The sequence below is a fragment of the Chiloscyllium plagiosum genome, unplaced genomic scaffold (assembly GCF_037043375.1).
Source record: "Chiloscyllium plagiosum isolate Xiang-an unplaced genomic scaffold, Cpla_swu_hap1 HiC_scaffold_27, whole genome shotgun sequence".
Taxonomy (NCBI): Eukaryota; Metazoa; Chordata; class Chondrichthyes; order Orectolobiformes; family Hemiscylliidae; genus Chiloscyllium; species Chiloscyllium plagiosum.
In genome coordinates this window covers 73,421,559-73,445,900 of record NW_028270165.1, presented here as the reverse complement: position 1 = coordinate 73,445,900, position 24,342 = coordinate 73,421,559, and the positions used below count along the sequence as shown (strand labels likewise).

Sequence of the window (24,342 nt, the reverse complement as noted above, 5' to 3'; positions counted from 1 at the left end):
AGAGAGAGTGGGAGGAGAGAGAGAGAGAGAGTGGGAGGGGAGAGAGAGGGGGAGAGAGAGAGAGTGGGAGGGGAGAGAGAGTGGGGAGAGGGAGAGAGTGGGAGGAGAGAGAGAGTGGGGAGAGGGAGAGAGTGGGAGGAGAGAGAGAGAGAGTGGGAGGGGAGAGACAGGGGGGAGAGAGAGAGTGGGAGGGGAGAGAGAGGGGGGAGAGAGAGAGAGTGGGAGGGGAGAGAGAGAGTGGAGAGAGAGAGAGAGAGTGAGAGAGACGGGGAGAGTGAGTGGGAGGGGAGAAAGAGAGGGGGTAGAGAGAGAGGGGGGAGAGAGAGAGTGGGAGGGGAGAGAGAGGGGGGAAGAGAGAGAGTGGGAGGGGAGAGAGAGGGGGAGAGAGAGAGTGGGAGGGGAGAGAGAGGGGAGAGAGAGAGAGAGTGGGAGAGACAGAGAGAGAGAGAGTTGAGAGAGACAGGGGAGAGAGAGGGGGAGAGTGAGTGGGAGGGGAGAAAGAGAGGGGATAGAGAGAGAGGGGGGAGAGAGAGAGAGTGGGAGGGGAGAGAGAAGGGGGAGAGAGAGAGTGGGAGGGGAGAGAGAGGGGGGAGAGAGAGAGTGGGAGGGACAGAGAGAGAGAGTGGAGAGAGAGAGAGAGAGTGAGAGAGACAGGGGAGAGAGAGGGGGAGAGTGAGTGGGAGGGGAGAGAGAGGGGGAGAGTGAGTGGGAGGGGAGAGAGAGGGGGAGAGTGAGTGGGAGGGGAGAAAGAGAGGGGATAGAGAGAGAGGGGGGAGAGAGAGAGAGAGAGTGTGAGGGGAGAGAGAGGGGGTGAGTGAGTGGGAGGGGAGAGAGAGGTGGTAGAGAGAGAGAGACTGGGAGAAGAGAGAGAGTGGGAGGGGAGAGAGAGGGGGGAGAGAGAGAGTGGGAGGGGAGAGAGAGGGGGAGAGAGAGAGTGGGGAGAGAGGGGGGAGAGAGTGAGTGGGGAGAGAGAGGGGGGAGAGAGTGAGTGGGAGGGAGAGAGAGGGGGGAGAGAGAGAGTGGGAGGGACAGAGAGAGAGTGGAGAGAGAGAGAGAGAGAGAGTGAGAGAGACAGGGGAGAGAGAGGGGGAGAGTGAGTGGGAGGGGAGAGAGAGGGGGAGAGTGAGTGGGAGGGGAGAGAGAGGGGGAGAGTGAGTGGGAGGGGAGAAAGAGAGGGGATAGAGAGAGGGGGGAGAGAGAGAGAGAGTGGGAGGGGAGAGAGAGGGGGAGAGTGAGTGGGAGGGGAGAGAGAGGGGGGAGAGAGAGAGAGTGGGGAGTGAGTGGGGAGAGAGAGGGGGAGAGAGTGAGTGGGAGGGGAGAGAGAGGGGGAGAGAGAGAGTGGGGAGAGAGGGGGGAGAGAGTGAGTGGGGAGAGAGAGGGGGGAGAGAGTGAGTGGGAGGGGAGAGAGAGGGGGGAGAGAGAGAGTGGGAGGGACAGAGAGAGAGAGTGGAGAGAGAGAGAGTGAGAGAGACAGGGGAGAGAGAGGGGGAGAGTGAGTGGGAGGGGAGAGAGAGGGGGAGAGTGAGTGGGAGGGGAGAGAGAGGGGGAGAGTGAGTGGGAGGGACAGAGAGAGAGTGGAGAGAGAGAGAGAGAGAGAGTGAGAGAGACAGGGGAGAGAGAGGGGGAGAGTGAGTGGGAGGGGAGAGAGAGGGGGAGAGTGAGTGGGAGGGGAGAGAGAGGGGGAGAGTGAGTGGGAGGGGAGAAAGAGAGGGGATAGAGAGAGAGGGGGGAGAGAGAGAGAGAGTGGGAGGGGAGAGAGAGGGGGAGAGTGAGTGGGAGGGGAGAGAGAGGGGGAGAGAGAGAGAGCGTGGGAGAAGAGAGAGAATGGGAGGGGAGAGAGAGGGGGGAGAGAGAGAGTGGGGAGAGAGGGGGGAGAGAGTGAGTGGGAGGGGAGAGAGAGGGGGGAGAGAGTGAGTGGGAGGGGAGAGAGAGGGGGGGTAGAGAGAGAGTGAGAGATCGGCTGGGGGAGGTGGGGGAATGGTTACTTCTCCAGTTCCCTCCCTCCCGAGCCTGGCAGATCAATACTGCCGTCCCCGCCTCCTCAGCGTCGATCGATTAGTCTCATTAGCCGAGTCCATTAGAGTCCCGGGAGTGAGCAGCGGACATTGCCAGCAAGTCTTTGAAAGAGCCTGCTAATGGACTCTGGGGGTCAACGCTGCGGCAACTCCTCCCCAAGGGGCATCCTGGGGTGGGGCGCGATTGATCGGGAGGCCGTGCTGATTGGCGGAACAGAGAGGATCATGGGATACCTGACAACCAACCCCGGGCACCAGGGGGAACAGAGAGGATTGTGGGATACCTGACAACCAACCCCGGGCACCAGGGGGAACAGAGAGGATCGTGGGATACCTGACAACCAAACCCGGGCACCAGGGGGAACAGAGAGGATCGTGGGATACCTGACAACCAAACCCGGGCACCAGGGGGAACAGAGAGGATCGTGGGATACCTGACAACCAAACCCGGGCACCAGGGGGAACAGAGAGGATCGTGGGATACCTGACAACCAAACCCGGGCACCAGGAGGAACAGAGAGGATCGTGGGATACCTGACAACCAACTCCGGGCACCAGGAGGAACAGAGAGGATCGTGGGATATCTGACAACCAACTCCGGGCACCGGGAGGAACAGAGAGGATCGTGGGATATCTGACAACCAACTCCGGGCACCAGGAGGAACAGAGAGGATCGTGGGATACCTGACAACCAAACCCGGGCACCAGGAGGAACAGAGAGGATCGTGGGATACCTGACAACCAACTCCGGGCACCAGGAGGAACAGAGAGGATCGTGGGATATCTGACAACCAACCCCGGGCACCAAGAGGAACAGAGAGGATTGTGGGATACCTGACAACCAACCCCGGGCACCAGGAGGAACAGAGAGGATCGTGGGATACCTGACAACCAACTCCGGGCACCAGGAGGAGCAGAGAGGATCGTGGGATATCTGACAACCAACCCCAGGCAACGGGAGGAGCAGAGAGGATCGTGGGATACCTGACAACCAACCCCGGGCACCGGGAGGAACAGACAGGATAGTGGGATATCTGACAACCAACCCCGGGCACCAGGAGGAACAGACAGGATGGTGGGATATCTGACAACCAACCCCGGGCACCAGGAGGAACAGAGAGGATCGTGGGATACCTGACAACCAACCCCGGTCAACGGGCGGAACAGAGAGGATCATGGGATACCTGAAAACCAACCCTGGCCAACGGGCAGAACAGAGAGGATCGTGGGATACCTGACAACCAACCCCGGGCACCAGGAGGAACAGAGAGGATCGTGGGATATCTGACAACCAACCTCGGGGATCGGGAGGAACAGAGAGGATTGTGGGATACCTGACAACCAACCCCGGGCACCGGGAGGAACAGACAGGATCGTGGGATACCTGACAACCAAACCCGGGCACCAGGGGGAACAGAGAGGATTGTGGGATACCTGACAACCAAACCCGGGCACCAGGGGGAATAGAGAGGATTGTGGGATACCTGACAACCAACTCCGTGCACCAGGAGGAACAGAGAGGATCGTGGGATATCTGACAACCAACCCCGGGCACCAGGAGGAACAGAGAGGATTGTGGGATACCTGACAACCAACCCCGGGCACCGGGAGGAACAGAGAGGATCGTGGGATACCTGACAACCAACCCCGGGCACCAGGGGGAACAGAGAGGATCTTGGGATTCTTGACAAGCAACCCCGGGCACCAGGAGGAACAGAGAGGATTGTGGGATACCTGACAACCAACCTCGGGGATCGGGAGGAACAGAGAGGATTGTGGGATACCTGACAACCAAACCGGGCACCGGGCGGAACAGAGAGGATCGTGGGATACCTGACAACCAACCCCTGAGTGGAGGGAGGGGACAGGAGGGAAGTTAAGACAGGAAACCTCTTTATCAGTGGTGGGGTTGGCTGACACTCAGAAGCTCAGAGAAACAGGGAGGATCATGGGATACCTGCCAACCAACCTCCCGGGCATGGGAGGAACAGAGAGGATGGTGGGATACTTGACCGCAAATCCCCACAGGGAAGGAGGGGGACAGGAGGGAAGTTAAGACGGGAAACCTCTTCGTCAATAAACTACAAGTGTGGGCGGCTCTGTGGGAGTTGGAGAGGCCTTTGACTAGGCCCCAGTCGGAGGACCGCGTGCAGTTCCCCACACAATCTAGGGAGGGTGGGACTGTACTGGAGGGGAGTGTGGAGGGTGGAGGTTCCCCAGGACGTAGGGAGCTGGGGGTGGGGGGGGGGGGGGGGGGGTAGAGGGAGGCTGGATGAGCCCGGGATGTTTCCTTCAGAGTAGAGGGGGGTAAGGTCATGAGGGGCACGGGCCGGGCAAGTAAGAGGATGCTGCTCTCCCCTTATCGAAGGGTCGAGGGGAAGGTGGGGGTGAGGGCGTCATTTTGAAGCGACTGAGGGGATTTAAGGAAAAATCCTGGAGGGGCAAGGAATGCGGGCAAGGGAAATCCAGGAGGGTTGGGGGAGAGGGAGAGGCGGGAGACCAGGCGGCCTTGACCTGTCAGAACAGGCTCCGGGCCTGGGCGCGCAAGGGTCAGGGCAGAGCCGACAGGCCGAAGGGTCTCACCCACAGGGTGCACGTCCGGAAGAGGGAGGCGGCGGACCTCGGGTTTGTGGGGGGTGGGGGGGGGGTTGGTCAGAGCGGAGAGTGGGTTGGGGAACGGGACGCGAGAGTGTGCCACTGGGTGGCCAACGTAAACCTGGAGGGAGTCACGTGTCTGGACGGATGCAACTGGATCCAGGAGGTCCCACAGCCCCTCTCCAGGGGGGGGTCGGAGGGTCAGCGCTGAGGGAGGGTCAGCGCTGAGGGAGTGGGTGCTGTGGGAGGGTCAGCGCTGAGGGAGGGTCAGCGCTGAGGGAGTGGGTGCTGTGGGAGGGTCAGCGCTGAGGGAGGGTCAGCGCTGAGGGAGCGGTCGCTGTGGGAGGGTCAGTGCTGAGGGAGTGGGCGCTGTGGGAGGGTCAGCGCTGAGGGAGTGGGTGCTGTGGGAGGGTCAGTGCTGAGGGAGTGGGTGCTGTGGGAGGGTCAGTGCTGAGGGAGTGGGTGCTGTGGGAGGGTCAGTGCTGAGGGAGCGGGCGCTGTGGGAGGGTCAGCGCTGAGGGAGTGGGTGCTGTGGGAGGGTCAGCGCAGAGGGAGGGTCAGCGCTGAGGGAGGGTCAGCGCTGATGGAGTGGGTGCTGTGGGAGGGTCAGTGCTGAGGGAGCGGGTGCTGTGGGAGGGTCAGCGCTGAGGGAGTGGGTGCTGAGGGAGGGTCAGCGCTGAGGGAGTGGGTGCTGTGGGAGGGTCAGTGCTGTGGGAAGGTCAGTGCTGAGGGAGTGGGTGCTGAGGGAGGGTCAGTGCTGAGGGACAGTGCTGAGGGAGTGGGTGCAGTGGGAGGGTCAGCGCTGAGGGAGTGGGTGCTGTGGGAGGGTCAGTGCTGTGGGAGCGGGTGCTGTGGGAAGGTCAGTGCTGTGGGAGGGTCAGCGCTGAGGGAGGGTCAGTGCTGAGGGACAGTGCTGAGGGAGTGGGTGCTATGGGTGGGTCAGCGCTGAGGGAGTGGGCGCTGTGGGAGCGTCAGCGCTGAGGGAGCGGGCGCTGAGGGAGGGTCAGTGCTGAGGGAGTGGGTGCTATGGGTGGGTCAGCGCTGAGGCAGCGGGCGCCGTGGGAGGGTCAGCGCTGAGGGAGCGGTCGCCGTGGGAGGGTCAGCGCTGTGGGAGGGTCAGCGCTGTGGGAGGGTCAGCGCTGAGGGAGTGGGTGCTGTGGGAGGGTCAGCGCTGAGGGAGTGGGCGCTGTGGGAGGGTCAGTGCTGAGGGAGCGGGTGCTGTGCGAGGGTCAGTGCTGAGGGAGCGGGCGCCGTGGGAGGGTCAGCGCTGAGGGAGTGGGTACTGTGGGAGGGTCATCGCTGAGGGAGTGGGCGCTGTGGGAGGGTCATCGCTGAGGGAGCGGGCGCCGTGGGAGGGTCAGCGCTGAGGGAGTGGGCGCTGTGGGAGGGTCAGTGCTGAGGGAGTGGGTACTGTGGGAGGGTCATCGCTGAGGGAGTGGGCGCTGTGGGAGGGTCATCGCTGAGGGAGTGGGCGCTGTGGGAGGGTCAGCGCTGAGGGAGTAGGTGCTGTGGGAGGGTCAGCGCTGAGGGAGTGGGCGCTGTGGGAGGGTCATCGCTGAGGGAGTGGGCGCTGTGGGAGGGTCAGCGCTGAGGGAGTAGGTGCTGTGGGAGGGTCAGCGCTGAGGGTGCGGGCGTTGTGGGAGGGTCAGCGCTGAGGGAGCGGGCGCTGTGGGAGGGTCAGCGCTGAGGGAGCGGGCGCTGTGGGAGGGTCAGCGCTGAGGGAGCGGGTGCTGAGGGAGCGGGCGCTGTGGGAGGGTCAGCGCTGAGGGAGTGGGCGCTGTGGGAGGGTCAGCGCTGAGGGAGTGGGTGCTGTGGGAGGGTCAGCGCTGAGGGAGTGGGTGCTGTGGGAGGGTCAGCGCTGAGGGAGTGGGTGCTGTGGGAGGGTCAGCGCTGAGGGAGCGGGCGCTGTGGGAGGGTCAGCGCTGAGGGAGCGGGCGCTGTGGGAGGGTCAGCGCTGAGGGAGCGGGCGCTGTGGGAGGGTCAGCGCTGAGGGAGTGGGCGCTGTGGGCACAGCAACTGATTGTAAATCCAGGAATAGCCCCCACCCGTCGCTCCCACCGATTTTGGGCTCCCCGAATTGTCCCAGGGCGTCTCTCCTGGGCAGAATGCCCGGGACAGAGTGGGACGGGCTATGGCTGCCTTGGGAGGACCCTGGACTGGGGACGCTGTGTCAATGATTTCCTGCTGGCCTCACCTTCCCTGTTTGATTCACATTTCCGCTGTCTGTGTCGAGAGGGAAGTGAGTTCCTGAGCCAACACCCCCACCTCGAAGAGGTTGCAGAACCGGCCGTGCAAGTTTACTGGGTCTGCTGGCAAATTCCAAATTCCAGGACGGAGAGAGAGAGAGAGAGAGAGAGATTGCAAAAAGTCTCTGCTCGGCTCAAGACAGACAGCAAGACAGCCAATGGATCCCAGTCCAGCAGGGAAAGCGACTTAGCCGAGCGGTCCGAACGCTTCACAGGTCAATTCCGACCAGGACAAACTCTCCCCTCCCCTGCGTCCTCCACACTCTCCCCTGTCCCACCAGTCTGCCGACCTCCTGGATAACAGGGAGAGTACCACTGTCGACCTGAGCACTTCGGAGGTGCGTCTGCTGGTGAGTCAATCACAGCCATGCTAACTCAGAGACAGAGAGAGAGAGAGAGAGAAGTGCAGTGATTGAAAGCGATATTGCATGTCAGCTACAGCAGGTAGACAACAGCAAAGATGTGAGAGAGAGAGAGAGAGACAGAGAGAGAGGTTGTGTGAAGCTAGACAGAACATTATGCAGTAGGGGCAGTGTTACACACTACAATCGGATTGAAGCTGTGATTTATATACAGAATAACAGATACCCGGGAGAGAGTTACAGACTGGAATCTAATCGAGGGGTTTGGGGTGGTTTATATACAGAATAACAGATACCCAGGAGTGAGTTTCTGACTGGAATCTAATCGCGGGGTTCAGGGTGGTTTATATGCAGAATAACAGATACCCCGGGAGGGAGTTACAGACTGGAATCTAATCGAGAGGTTCGGGGTGATTTGTATAGAGAATAACAGATACCCGGGAGTGATTAACAGACTGGATTCTAATTGAGGGGTTTGGGGTGGTTTATATACAGAATAACAGATACCCGGGAGTGAGTTACAGACTGGAATCTAATGAAGGGGTTCGGGGTGGTATATATACAGAATAACAGATACCCAGGAGTGAGTTACAGACTGGAATCTAATCGAGGGGTTCGGGGTGGTTTATATAGAGAATAACACATTCCCCGGGAGTGAGTTAGAGACTGGAATCTAATGGAGGTTTTCGGGGTGGTTTATATACAGAATAACAGATACCCCGGGAGTGAGTTAGAGACTGGAATCTAATCGAGGGTTTCGGGGTGGTTTATATACAGAATAACTGATACCCGGGAGTGAGTTAGAGACTGGAATCTAATCGAGGGGTTCGGGGTGGTTTATATACAGAATAACAGATACCCCGGGAGTGAGTAACATACTGGAATCTAATCGAGGGATTCTGGGTGAGGTTTATATACAGAATAACAGATACCTGGGAGGGAGTTCCAGACTGGAATCTAATTGAGGGGTTTGGGATGGTTTATATACAGAATAACAGAAACTCTGGACTGAATGACAGACTGGAATCTCATCGAAAGGTTCAGGGTGGTTTACATACAGAATAACAGATTCCCGGGAGTGGGTTACAGGCTGGAATCGAATCAAGGGGTTCGGGGTGGTTTATATACAGAATAACAGTTACCCAGGAGTGAGTTACAGACTGGAATCCAACCGAGGAGTTCTTGGTGGTTTATATAGAGAATAACCGAGACCCCGGGAGGGAGTTACAGACTGGAATCTAATCGAGGGGTTCGGGGTGGTTTATGTACAGAATAACAGATACCCGGGAGGGAGTTACAGACTGGAATCTAATCGAGGTGTTCGGGATGGTTTATGTACAGAATAACAGATACCCGGGAGTGAGTTACAGACTGGAATCTAATCGAGGGGTTTGCGGTGGTTTATATACAGAATAACAGATACCCGGGAGTGAGTTGCAGACTGGAATCTAATCGAGGGGTTCGGGGTGGTTTATATACAGAATAACTGATACCCGGGAGGGAGTTACAGACTGGAATCTAATCGAGTGGTTCGGGGTGGTTTATATAGAGAATAACAGATACCCGGGAGGGAGTTACAGTCTGGAATCTAATTGAGGGGTTTGGGGTGGTTTATATACAGAATAACAGATACCCGGGGAGTGAGTTCCAGACTGGAATCTAATCGAGGTGTTCGGGGTGGTTTATATACAGAATAACAGATACCCGGGAGTGAGTTACAGACTGGAATCTAATTGAGGGGTTCGGGGTGGTTTATATACAGAATAACAGATACCCGGGAGGGAGTTACAGACTGGAATCTAATTGAGGGGTTCGGGGTGGTTTATATACAGAATAACAGATACCCGGGAGTGAGTTACAGACTGGAATCTAATTGAGGGGTTCGGGGTGGTTTATATACAGAATAACAGATACCCGGGAGGGAGTTACAGACTGGAATCTAATCGAGGGGTTTGGGTTGGTTTATATACAGAATAACAGATACCCGGGAGTGAGTTACAGACTGGAATCTAATCGAGGGGATCGGGGTGGTTTATATACAGAATAACAGATACCCCGGGAGGGAGTTACGGACTGGAATCTAATCGCGGGGTTCAGGGTGGTTTATATACAGAATAACAGATACCCCGGGAAGGAGTTACAGACTGGAATCTAATCGAGGGGTTCGGGGTGGTTTATATACAGAATAACAGATACCCCGGGAGGGAGTTACAGTCTGGAATCTAATCGAGAGGTTCGGGGTGATTTGTATAGAGAATAACAGATACCCGGGAGGGAGTTACAGACTGGAATCTAATTGAGGGGTTTGGTGTCGTTTATATACAGAAGAACAGATACCCGGGAGTGAGTTACAGACTGGAATCTCATCGAGGGGTTCGGGGTGGTTTATATACAGAATAACAGATACCCCGGGAGTGAGTTGGAGACTGGAATCTCATGGAGGTTTTCGGGGTGGTTTATATACAGAATAACAGACACCTGGGAGGGAGTTACAGAGTGGAATCTAATCGAGGGTTTCGGAGTGGTTTATATACAGAATAACAGATACCCGGGAGGGAGTTACAGACTGGAATCTAATCGAGGGGTTCGGGGTGGTTTATATACAGAATAACAGATACCTGGGAGGGAGTTACAGACTGGAATCTAATCGAGGGTTTCGGGGTGGTTTATATACAGAATAACAGATACCCCGGGAGTGAGTTAGAGACTGGAATCGAATCGAGGGTTTCGGGGTGGTTTATATACAGAATAACAGATACCCGGGAGGGAGTTACAGACTGGAATCTAATCGAGGGGTTCGGGGTGGTTTATATACAGAATAACAGATACCCGGGAGGGAGTTACAGACTGGAATCTAATCGAGGGGTTCGGGGTGGTTTATATACAGAATAACAGATACCCCGGTAGTGAGTAACATACTGGAATCTAATCGAGGATTTCGGGGTGGTTTATATACAGAATAACAGATACCTGGGAGGGAGTTCCAGACTGGAATCTAATTGAGGGGTTTGGGGTGGTTTATATACAGAATAACAGAAACTCTGGACTGAATGACAGACTGGAATCTCATCGAAAGGTTCAGGGTGGTTTATATACAGAATAACAGATTCCCGGGAGTGAGTTACAGGCTGGACTCCAATCGAGAGGTTCGGTGTGGTTTATACACAGAATAGCAGATGCCTGGGAGGGAGTTACAGACTGGAATCGAATCGAGGGTTTCGGGGTGGTTTATATAGAGAATAACAGATACCCCGGGAGTGAGTTACAGACTGGAATCTAATCGAGGGGTTCGGGGTGGTTTATATACAGAATAACAGTTACCCAGGAGTGAGTTACAGACTGGAATCTAATCGAGGGGTTTGGGGTGGTTTATATACAGAATAACAGATACCCGGGAGTGAGTTACAGACTGGAATCTAATCGAGGGGTTCGGGGTGGTTTATATACAGAATAACAGATACCCGGGAGGGAGTTACAGACTGGAATCTAATCGAGGGGTTCGGGGTGGTTTATATACAGAATAACAGATCCCCGGGAGGGAGTTACAGACTGGAATCTAATTGAGGGGTTCGGGGTGGTTTATATACAGAATAACAGATACCCGGGAGTGAGTTACAGACTGGAATCTAATCGAGGGTTTCGGGGGGGTTTATATACACAATAGCAGATGCCTGTGAGGGAGTTACAGACTGGAATCTAATTGAGAGGTTCGGGCTGGTTTATATACAGAACAACAGATACCCGGGAGTGAGTTACAGACTGGAATCTAATCGAGGTGTTCGGGATGGTTTATATACAGAATAACAGATACCCGGGAATGAGTTACAGACTGGAATCTAATCAAGGGGTTCGCGGTGGTTTATATACAGAATAACAGATACCCGGGAGTGAGTTACAGACTGGAATCTAATTGAGGGGTTCAGGGTGGTTTATATACAGAATAACAGATACCCGGGAGGGAGTTACAGACTGGAATCTAATCGAGGTGTTCGGGATGGTTTATATACAGAATAACAGATACCCGGGAGTGAGTTACAGACTGGAATCTAATCGAGGGGTTCGGGGTGGTTTATATACAGAATAACAGATACCCGGGAGTGAGTTACAGACTGGAATCTAATCGAGGGGTTCAGGGTGGTTTATATACAGAATAACAGATACCCGGGAGGGAGTTACAGACTGGAATCTAATCGAGGGTTCGGGGTGGTTTATATACAGAATAACAGATACCCGGGAGTGAGTTACAGCCTAGAATCCAATCGAGGGTTTCGGTGTGGTTTATATACAGAAGAACAGATACCCGGGAGGGAGTTAGAGACTGGAATCTAATGGAGGTTTTCGGGGTGGTTTATATACAGAATAACAGATACCCCGGGAGTGAGTTAGAGACTGGAATCTAATCGAGGGTTTCGGGGTGGTTTATATACAGAATAACTGATACCCGGGAGTGAGTTAGAGACTGGAATCTAATCGAGGGGTTCGGGGTGGTTTATATACAGAATAACAGATACCCCGGGAGTGAGTTAGAGACTGGAATCTAATCGAGGGGTTCGGGGTGAGGTTTATATACAGAATAACAGATACCTGGGAGGGAGTTCCAGACTGGAATCTAATTGAGGGGTTTGGGATGGTTTATATACAGAATAACAGAAACTCTGGACTGAATGACAGACTGGAATCTCATCGAAAGGTTCAGGGTGGTTTACATACAGAATAACAGATTCCCGGGAGTGGGTTACAGGCTGGAATCGAATCGAGGGGTTCGGGGTGGTTTATATACAGAATAACAGTTACCCAGGAGTGAGTTACAGACTGGAATCTAACCGAGGAGTTCTTGGTGGTTTATATAGAGAATAACCGAGACCCCGGGAGGGAGTTACAGACTGGAATCTAATCGAGGGGTTCGGGGTGGTTTATGTACAGAATAACAGATACCCGGGAGGGAGTTACAGACTGGAATCTAATCGAGGTGTTCGGGATGGTTTATGTACAGAATAACAGATACCCGGGAGTGAGTTACAGACTGGAATCTAATCGAGGGGTTTGCGGTGGTTTATATACAGAATAACAGATACCCGGGAGTGAGTTGCAGACTGGAATCTAATCGAGGGGTTCGGGGTGGTTTATATACAGAATAACAGATACCCGGGAGGGAGTCACAGACTGGAATCTAATCGAGTGGTTCGGGGTGGTTTATACACAGAATAACAGATACCCGGGAGTGAGTAACAGACTGGAATCTAATTGAGGGGTTCGGGGTGGTTTATATACAGAATAACAGATACCCGGGAGGGAGTTACAGACTGGAATCTAATCGAGGGGTTTGGGTTGGTTTATATACAGAATAACAGATACCCCGGGAGGGAGTTACAGACTGGAATCTCATCGAGGGGTTCAGGGTGGTTTATATACAGAATAACAGATACCCGGGGAGTGAGTTCCAGACTGGAATCTAATCGAGGTGTTCGGGGTGGTTTATATACAGAATAACAGATACCCGGGAGTGAGTTACAGACTGGAATCTAATTGAGGGGTTCGGGGTGGTTTATATACAGAATAACAGATACCCGGGAGGGAGTTACAGACTGGAATCTAATTGAGGGGTTCGGGGTGGTTTATATACAGAATAACAGATACCCGGGAGTGAGTTACAGACTGGAATCTAATTGAGGGGTTCGGGGTGGTTTATATACAGAATAACAGATACCCGGGAGGGAGTTACAGACTGGAATCTAATCGAGGGGTTTGGGTTGGTTTATATACAGAATAACAGATACCCGGGAGTGAGTTACAGACTGGAATCTCATCGAGGGGTTCAGGGTGGTTTATATACAGAATAACAGATACCCGGGAGGGAGTTACAGACTGGAATCTAATCGAGGAGTTCGGGGTGGTTTATATACAGAATAACAGATACCCTGGACTGAATTACAGACTGGAATCTCATCGAGGGTTTCGGGGTGGTTTATATACAGAATGACAGATACCCGGGAGGGAGTTACAGACTGGAATCTAATCGAGGGGTTCGAGGTGGTTTATATACAGAATAACAGATACCCCGGGAGGGAGTTTCTGACTGGAATCTAATCGAGGGGTTCGGGGTGGTTTATATACAGAATAACAGATACCCCGGGAGGGAGTTACAGACTGGAATCTAATCGAGGGGTTCGAGGTGGTTTATATACAGAATAACAGATACCCCGGGAGGGAGTTTCTGACTGGAATCTAATCGAGGGGTTCGGGGTGGTTTATATACAGAATAACAGATACCCGGGAGGGAGTTACAGACTGGAATCTAATTGAGGGGTTTGGTGTCGTTTATATACAGAAGAACAGATACCCGGGAGTGAGTTACAGACTGGAATCTCATCGAGGGGTTCGGGGTGGTTTATATACAGAATAACAGATACCCCGGGAGTGAGTTAGAGACTGGAATCTCATGGAGGTTTTCGGGGTGGTTTATATACAGAATAACAGACACCTGGGAGGGAGTTACAGAGTGGAATCTAATCGAGGGTTTCGGAGTGGTTTATATACAGAATAACAGATACCCGGGAGGGAGTTACAGACTGGAATCTAATCGAGGGGTTCGGGGTGGTTTATATACAGAATAACAGATACCTGGGAGGGAGTTACAGACTGGAATCTAATCGAGGGTTTCGGGGTGGTTTATATACAGAATAACAGATACCCCGGGAGTGAGTTAGAGACTGGAATCGAATCGAGGGTTTCGGGGTGGTTTATATACAGAATAACAGATACCCGGGAGGGAGTTACAGACTGGAATCTAATCGAGGGGTTCGGGGTGGTTTATATACAGAATAACAGATACCCGGGAGGGAGTTACAGACTGGAATCTAATCGAGGGGTTCGGGGTGGTTTATATACAGAATAACAGATACCCGGGAGTGAGTAACATACTGGAATCTAATCGAGGGATTCTGGGTGGTTCATATACAGAATAACAGATACCCGGGAGGGAGTTCCAGACTGGAATCTAATTGAGGGGTTTGGGGTGGTTTATATACAGAATAACAGAAACTCTGGACTGAATGACAGACTGGAATCTCATCGAAAGGTTCAGGGTGGTTTATATACAGAATAACAGATTCCCGGGAGTGAGTTACAGGCTGGACTCCAATCGAGAGGTTCGGTGTGGTTTATATACAGAATAGCAGATGCCTGGGAGGGAGTTACAGACTGGAATCTAATCGAGGGGTTCGGGGTGGTTTATATACAGAATAACAGATACCCGGGAGTGAGTTACAGACTGGAATCGAATCGAGGGTTTCGGGGTGGTTTATATAGAGAATAACAGATACCCCGGGAGTGAGTTACAGACTGGAATCTAATCGAGGGGTTCGGGGTGGTTTATATACAGAATAACAGTTACCCAGGAGTGAGTTACAGACTGGAATCTAATCGAGGGGTTTGGGGTGGTTTATATACAGAATAACAGATACCCGGGAGTGAGTTACAGACTGGAATCTAATCGAGGGGTTCGGGGTGGTTTATATACAGAATAACAGATACCCGGGAGGGAGTTACAGACTGGAATCTAATCGAGGGGTTCGGGGTGGTTTATATACAGAATAACAGATCCCCGGGAGGGAGTTACAGACTGGAATCTAATTGAACGGTTCGGGGTGGTTTATATACAGAATAACAGATACCCGGGAGTGAGTTACAGACTGGAATCTAATCGAGGGTTTCGGGGGGGTTTATATACACAATAGCAGATGCCTGTGAGGGAGTTACAGACTGGAATCTAATCGAGGGGTTCGGGGTGGTTTATATACAGAATAACAGATCCCCGGGAGGGAGTTACAGACTGGAATCTAATTGAACGGTTCGGGGTGGTTTATATACAGAATAACAGATACCCGGGAATGAGTTACAGACTGGAATCTAATCAAGGGGTTCGCGGTGGTTTATATACAGAATAACAGATACCCGGGAGTGAGTTACAGACTGGAATCTAATTGAGGGGTTCAGGGTGGTTTATATACAGAATAACAGATACCCGGGAGGGAGTTACAGACTGGAATCTAATCGAGGGGTTCGGGGTGGTTTATCTCGAGAATCACAGATACCCGGGAGTGAGTTACAGAATGGAATCTAATCGAGGTGTTCTGGATGGTTTATATACAGAATAACAGATACCCGGGAGTGAGTTACAGACTGGAATCTAATCGAGGGGTTCGGGGTGGTTTATATACAGAATAACAGATACCCGGGAGTGAGTTACAGACTGGAATCTAATCGAGGGGTTCAGGGTGGTTTATATACAGAATAACAGATACCCGGGAGGGAGTTACAGACTGGAATCTAATCGAGGGTTCGGGGTGGTTTATATACAGAATAACAGATACCCGGGAATGAGTTACAGCCTGGAATCCAATCGAGGGTTTCGGTGTGGTTTATATACAGAATAACAGATACCCGGGAGGGAGTTACAGACTGGAATCTAATCGAGGGGTACGGGGTGGTTTATATACAGAATAACAGATACCCGGGAGTGAGTAACAGACTGGAATCTAATCGAGGGGTTCAGGGTGGTTTATATACAGAATAACAGATACCCGGGAGGGAGTGACAGACTGGAATCTAATCGAGGGTTCGGGGTGGTTTATATACAGAATAACAGATACTCGGGAGTGAGTTACAGCCTGGAATCCAATCGAGGGTTTCGGTGTGGTTTATTTCCAGAATAACAGATACCCGGGAGGGAGTTACAGACTGGAATCTAATCGAGGGGTTCGGGGTGGTTTATATCCAGAATAACAGATTCCCGGGAGTGAGTTACAGACTGGAATCTGATCGAGGGGTTCGGGGTGGTTTATATACAGAATAACAGATACCCCGGGAGGGAGTTACAGACTGGAATCTAATGGAGGGTTCGGGATGGTTTATATACAGAATAACAGATACCCCGGGAGGGAGTTACAGACTGGAATCTAATTGAGGGGTTTGGGGTGGTTTATATACAGAAGAACAGATACCCGGGAGTGAGTTACAGACTGGAATCTAATGAAGGGGTTCGGGGTGGTTTATATACAGAATAACAGAGACCCGGGGAGTGAGTTACAGACTGGAATCTAATGGAGGGTTCGGGATGGTTTATATACAGAATAACAGATACCCCGGGAGGGAGTTACAGACTGGAATCTAATTGAGAGGTTCGGGCTGGTTTATATACAGAACAACAGATACCCGGGAGTGAGTTACAGACTGGAATCTAATCGAGGTGTTCGGGATGGTTTATATACAGAATAACAGATACCCGGGAGTGAGTTTCTGACTGGAATCTAATCGAGGGGTTCAGGGTGGTTTATATCCAGAATAACAGATACCCGGGAGTGAGTTACAGACTGGAATCTAATCGAAGGGTTCGGGATGGTTTATATACAGAATAACAGATACCCGGGAGTGAGTTTCTGACTGGAATCTAATCGAGAGGTTCGGGGTGGTTTATATACAGAATAACAGATACCCGGGAGGGAGTTACAGACTGGAATCGAATCGAGGGTTTCGGGGTGGTTTCTATACAGAATAACAGTTACCCAGGAGTGAGTTACAGACTGGAATCTAATCGAGGGTTTCGGGGTGGTTTATATAGAGAATAACAGATACCCCGGGAGGGAGTTACAGACTGGAATCTAATCAAGGGGTTCGGTGTGGTTTATATACAGAATAACAGATACCCGGGAGTGAGTTACAGACTGGAATCTAATCGAGGGGTTCGGGGTGGTTTATATACAAAATAACAGATACCCCGGGAGGGAGTTACAGACTGGAATCTAATCGAGGGGTTTGGGGTGGTTTATATACAGAATAACAGATACCCCGGGAGGGAGTTACAGACTGGAATCTAATTGAGGGGTTTGGGGTGGTTTATATACATAAGAACAGATACCCGGGAGTGAGTTACAGACTGGAATCTAATGAAGGGGTTCGGGGTGGTTTATATACAGAATAACAGAGACCCGGGGAGTGAGGAACAGACTGGAATCTAATGAAGGGGTTCGGGGTGGTTTATATACAGAATAACAGATACCCAGGAGTGAGTTACAGACTGGAATCTAATCGAGGGGTTCGGGGTGGTTTATATACAGAATAACAGATACCCCGGGAGTGAGTTAGAGACTGGAATCTAATCGAGGATTTCGGGGTGGTTTATATACAGATTAACAGATACCTGGGAGGGAGTTCCAGACTGGAATCTAATTGAGGGGTTTGGGGTGGTTTATATACAGAATAACAGAAACTCTGGACTGAATGACAGACTGGAATCTCATCGAAAGGTTCAGGGTGGTTTATATACAGAATAACAGATTCCCGGGAGTGAGTTACGGGCTGGAATCGAATCGAGAGGTTCGGTGTGGTTTATATACAGAATAACAGATGCCTGGGAGGGAGTTACAGACTGGAATCGAATCGAGGGTTTCGGGGTGGTTTATATACAGAATAACAGTTACCCAGGAGTGAGTTACAGACTGGAATCTAATCGAGGGTTTCGGGGTGGTTTATATAGAGAATAACAGATACCCCGGGAGGGAGTTACAGACTGGAATCTAATCAAGGGGTTCGGTGTGGTTTATATACAGAATAACAGATACCCGGGAGTGAGTTACAGACTGGAATCTAATCGAGGGGTTTGGGGTGGTTTATATACAGAATAACAGATACCCGGGAGGGAGTTACAGACTGGAATCTAATCGAGGGGTTAGGGGTGGTTTATATACAGAATAACAGATACCCGGGAGGGAGTTACAGACTGGAATCTAATTGAGGGGTTCGGGGTGGTTTATATACAGAATAACAGATACCCGGGAGTGAGTTACAGACTGGAATCTAATCGAGGGTTTCGGGGGGGTTTATATACACAATAGCAGATGCCTGTGAGGGAGTTACAGACTGGAGTCTAATTGAGAGGTTCGGGCTGGTTTATATACAGAACAACAGATACCCGGGAGTGAGTTACAGACTGGAATCTAATCGAGGTGATCGGGATGGTTTATGTACAGAATAACAGATACCCGGGAGTGAGTTACAGACTGGAATCTAATCAAGGGGTTCGCGGTGGTTTATATACAGAATAACAGATACCCGGGAGTGAGTTACAGACTGGAATCTAATTGAGGGGTTCAGGGTGGTTTATATACAGAATAACAGATACCCGGGAGGGAGTTACAGACTGGAATCTAATCGAGGGGTTCGGGGTGGTTTATATACAGAATAACAGATACCCGGGAGTGAGTTACAGACTGGAATCTAATCGAGGTGTTCGGGGTGGTTTATATACAGAATAACAATACATGGGAGTGAGTTACAGACTGGAATCTAATCGAGGTGTTCGGGATGGTTTATATACAGAATAACAGATACCCGGGAGTGAGTAACAGACTGGAATCTAATCGAGGGGTTCAGGGTGGTTTATATACAGAATAACAGATACCCGGGAGGGAGTTACAGACTGGAATCTAATCAAGGGTTCGGGGTGGTTTATATACAGAATAACAGATACCCGGGAGTGAGTTACAGCCTGGAATCCAATCGAGGGTTTCGGTGTGGTTTATATACAGAATAACAGATACCCGGGAGGGAGTTACAGACTGGAATCTAATCGAGGGGTTCGGGGTGGTTTATATACAGAATAACAGATTCCCGGGAGTGAGTTACAGACTGGAATCTGATCGAGGGGTTCGGGGTGGTTTAGATACAGAATAACAGATACCCCGGGAGGGAGTTACAGACTGGAATCTAATGGAGGGTTCGGGATGGTTTATATACAGAATAACAGATACCCCGGGAGGGAGTTACAGACTGGAATCTAATTGAGGGGTTTGGGGTGGTTTATATACAGAAGAACAGATACCCGGGAGTGAGTTACAGACTGGAATCTAATGAAGGGGTTCGGGGTGGTTTACATACAGAATAACAGAGACCCGGGGAGTGAGTTACAGACTGGAATCTAATGGAGGGTTCGGGATGGTTTATATACAGAATAACAGATACCCCAGGAGGGAGTTACAGACTGGAATCTAATTGAGAGGTTCGGGCTGGTTTATATACAGAACAACAGATACCCGGGAGTGAGTTACAGACTGGAATCTAATCGAGGTGTTCGGGATGGTTTATATACAGAATAACAGATACCCGGGAGTGAGTTTCTGACTGGAATCTAATCGAGGGGTTCAGGGTGGTTTATATCCAGAATAACAGATACCCGGGAGTGAGTTACAGACTGGAATCTAATCGAAGGGTTCGGGATGGTTTATATACAGAATAACAGATACCCGGGAGTGAGTTTCTGACTGGAATCTAATCGAGAGGTTCGGGGTGGTTTATATACAGAATAACAGATACCCGGGAGGGTGTTACAGACTGGAATCTAATCGAGGGGTTCGGGGTGGTTAAAATACAGAATAACAGATACCTGGGAGTGAGTTACAGACTGGAATCTAATCGAGGTGTTCGGGGTGGTTTATATACAGAATACCAGATACCCCGGGAGTGAGTTACTGAATGGAATCCAATCGAGGAGTTCGGGGTGGTTTAAAAAGAGAATAACCGATACGCGGGAGTGAGTTACAGACTGGAATCTCATCGAGGGGTTCGGTGTGCTTTATATACAGAATAACAGATACCCGGGAGGGAGTTACAGACTGGAATCTAATCGAGGTGTTCAGGGTGGTTTATATACAGAATAACAGATACCCGGGAGTGAGTTACAGACTGGAATCTAATGAAGGGGTTCGGGGTGGTTTATATACAGAATAACAGAGACCCGGGGAGTGAGTTACAGACTGGAATCTAATGGAGGGTTCCGGATGGTTTATATACAGAATAACAGATACCCCGGGAGGGAGTTACAGACTGGAATCTAATTGAGAGGTTCGGGCTGGTTTATATACAGAACAACAGATACCCGGGAGTGAGTTACAGACTGGAATCTAATCGAGGTGTTCGGGATGGTTTATATACAGAATATAAGATACCCGGGAGTGAGTTTCTGACTGGAATCTAATCGAGGGGTTCAGGGTGGTTTATATCCAGAATAACAGATACCCGGGAGTGAGTTACAGACTGGAATCTAATCGAAGGGTTCGGGATGGTTTATATACAGAATAACAGATACCCGGGAGTGAGTTTCTGACTGGAATCTAATCGAGAGGTTCGGGGTGGTTTATATACAGAATAACAGATACCCGGGAGGGTGTTACAGACTGGAATCTAATCGAGGGGTTCGGGGTGGTTTATATACAGAATACCAGATACCCCGGGAGTGAGTTACTGAATGGAATCCAATCGAGGAGTTCGGGGTGGTTTATATAGAGAATAACCGATACGCGGGAGTGAGTTACAGACTGGAATCTCATCGAGGGGTTCGGTGTGCTTTATATACAGAATAACAGATACCCGGGAGTGAGTTACAGACTGGAATCTAATCGAGGCGTTTGGGGTGGTTTATATACAGAATAACAGATACCCGGGAGGGAGTTACAGACTGGAATCTAATCGAGGGTTCGGGGTGGTTTATATACAAAATAACAGATACCCCGGGAGGGAGTTACAGACTGGAATCTAATCGAGGGGTTTGGGGTGGTTTATATACAGAATAACAGATACCCCGGGAGGGAGTTACAGACTGGAATCTAATTGAGGGGTTTGGGGTGGTTTATATACAGAAGAACAGATACCCGGGAGTGAGTTACAGACTGGAATCTAATGAAGGGGTTCGGGGTGGTTTATATACAGAATAACAGAGACCCGGGGAGTGAGTTACAGACTGGAATCTAATGAAGGGGTTCGGGGTGGTTTATATACAGAATAACAGATACCCAGGAGTGAGTTACAGACTGGAATCTAATCGAGGGGTTCGGGGTGGTTTATATACAGAATAACAGATACCCGGGAGTGAGTAACAGACTGGAATCTAATCGAGGGGTTCAGGGTGGTTTATATACAGAATAACAGATACCCGGGAGGGAGTTACAGACTGGAATCTAATCGAGGGTTCGGGGTGGTTTATATACAGAATAACAGATACCCGGGAGTGAGTTACAGCCTGGAATCCAATCGAGGGTTTCGGTGTGGTTTATATACAGAATAACAGATACCCGGGAGGGAGTTACAGACTGGAATCTAATCGAGGGGTTCGGGGTGGTTTATATACAGAATAACAGATTCCCGGGAGTGAGTTACAGACTGGAATCTGATCGAGGGGTTCGGGGTGGTTTATATACAGAATAACAGATACCCCGGGAGGGAGTTACAGACTGGAATCTAATGGAGGGTTCGGGATGGTTTATATACAGAATAACAGATACCCCGGGAGGGAGTTACAGACTGGAATCTAATTGAGGGGTTTGGGGTGGTTTATATACAGAATAACAGATACCCGGGAGTGAGTTACAGACTGGAATCTAATCGAGGTGTTCGGGGTGGTTTATATACAGAATAACAATACATGGGAGTGAGTTACAGACTGGAATCTAATCGAGGGGTTCGGGGTGGTTTATATACAGAATAACAGATACCCGGGAGTGAGTAACAGACTGGAATCTAATCGAGGGGTTCGGGGTGGTTTATATACAGAATAACAGATACCCGGGAGTGAGTAACAGACTGGAATCTAATCGAGGGGTTCAGGGTGGTTTATATACAGAATAACAGATACCCGGGAGGGACTTACAGACTGGAATCTAATCGAGGGTTCGGGGTGGTTTATATACAGAATAACAGATACCCGGGAGTGAGTTACAGCCTGGAATCCAATCGAGGGTTTCGGTGTGGTTTATATACAGAATAACAGATACCCGGGAGGGAGTTACAGACTGGAATCTAATCGAGGGGTTCGGGGTGGTTTATATCCAGAATAACAGATTCCCGGGAGTGAGTTACAACTGGAATCTGATCGAGGGGTTCGGGGTGGTTTATATACAGAATAACAGATACCCCGGGAGGGAGTTACAGACTGGAATCTAATGGAGGGTTCGGGATGGTTTATATTCAGAATAACAGATACCCCGGGAGGGAGTTACAGACTGGAATCTAATTGAGGGGTTTGGGGTGGTTTATATACAGAAGAACAGATACCCGGGAGTGAGTTACAGACTGGAATCTAATGAAGGGGTTCGGGGTGGTTTATATACAGAATAACAGAGACCCGGGGAGTGAGTTACAGACTGGAATCTAATGGAGGGTTCCGGATGGTTTATATACAGAATAACAGATACCCCGGGAGGGAGTTACAGACTGGAATCTAATTGAGAGGTTCGGGCTGGTTTATATACAGAACAACAGATACCCGGGAGTGAGTTACAGACTGGAATCTAATCGAGGTGTTCGGGATGGTTTATATACAGAATATAAGATACCCGGGAGTGAGTTTCTGACTGGAATCTAATCGAGGGGTTCAGGGTGGTTTATATCCAGAATAACAGATACCCGGGAGTGAGTTACAGACTGGAATCTAATCGAAGGGTTCGGGATGGTTTATATACAGAATAACAGATACCCGGGAGTGAGTTTCTGACTGGAATCTAATCGAGAGGTTCGGGGTGGTTTATATACAGAATAACAGATACCCGGGAGGGTGTTACAGACTGGAATCTAATCGAGGGGTTCGGGGTGGTTTATATACAGAATACCAGATACCCCGGGAGTGAGTTACTGAATGGAATCCAATCGAGGAGTTCGGGGTGGTTTATATAGAGAATAACCGATACGCGGGAGTGAGTTACAGACTGGAATCTCATCGAGGGGTTCGGTGTGCTTTATATACAGAATAACAGATACCCGGGAGTGAGTTACAGACTGGAATCTAATCGAGGGTTCGGGGTGGTTTATATACAAAATAACAGATACCCCGGGAGGGAGTTACAGACTGGAATCTAATCGAGGGGTTTGGGGTGGTTTATATACAGAATAACAGATACCCCGGGAGGGAGTTACAGACTGGAATCTAATTGAGGGGTTTGGGGTGGTTTATATACAGAAGAACAGATACCCGGGAGTGAGTTACAGACTGGAATCTAATGAAGGGGTTCGGGGTGGTTTATATACAGAATAACAGAGACCCGGGGAGTGAGTTACAGACTGGAATCTAATGAAGGGGTTCGGGGTGGTTTATATACAGAATAACAGATACCCAGGAGTGAGTTACAGACTGGAATCTAATCGAGGGGTTCGGGGTGGTTTATATACAGAATAACAGATACCCGGGAGGGAGTTACAGACTGGAATCTAATCGAGGGTTCGGGGTGGTTTATATACAGAATAACAGATACCCGGGAGTGAGTTACAGCCTGGAATCCAATCGAGGGTTTCGGTGTGGTTTATATACAGAATAACAGATACCCGGGAGGGAGTTACAGACTGGAATCTAATCGAGGGGTTCGGGGTGGTTTATATACAGAATAACAGATTCCCGGGAGTGAGTTACAGACTGGAATCTGATCGAGGGGTTCGGGGTGGTTTATATACAGAATAACAGATACCCCGGGAGGGAGTTACAGACTGGAATCTAATGGAGGGTTCGGGATGGTTTATATACAGAATAACAGATACCCCGGGAGGGAGTTACAGACTGGAATCTAATTGAGAGGTTCGGGCTGGTTTATATACAGAACAACAGATACCCGGGAGTGAGTTACAGACTGGAATCTAATCGAGGTGTTCGGGATGGTTTATATACAGAATAACAGATACCCGGGAGTGAGTTTCTGACTGGAATCTAATCGAGGGGTTCAGGGTGGTTTATATCCAGAATAACAGATACCCGGGAGTGAGTTACAGACTGGAATCTAATCGAAGGGTTCGGGATGGTTTATATACAGAATAACCGATACGTGGGAGTGAGTTACAGACTGGAATCTCATCGAGGGGTTCGGTGTGCTTTATATACAGAATAACAGATACCCGGGAGTGAGTTACAGACTGGAATCTAATCGAGGCGTTTGGGGTGGTTTATATACAGAATAACAGATACCCGGGAGGGAGTTACAGACTGGAATCTAATCGAGGGTTCGGGGTGGTTTATATACAAAATAACAGATACCCCGGGAGGGAGTTACAGACTGGAATCTAATCGAGGGGTTTGGGGTGGTTTATATACAG

The 24,342-nt window shown here is 50.5% G+C and overlaps 1 protein-coding gene across 1 annotated transcript in view; it reads left to right on the top strand.

The window, feature by feature from the left end:
* Positions 1-6,798: 6,798 nt before the first annotated feature.
* The window catches only part of LOC148144578 (adenylate cyclase type 2-like), a 236,112-nt gene continuing 218,568 nt past the window's right edge, over positions 6,799-24,342 (top strand). Inside the window, exon 1 of the mRNA XM_087975733.1 lies at positions 6,799-7,206. The gene's annotated coding sequence lies outside the window, so the exon portion shown is untranslated. The remainder of the gene's footprint in view (positions 7,207-24,342) is intronic.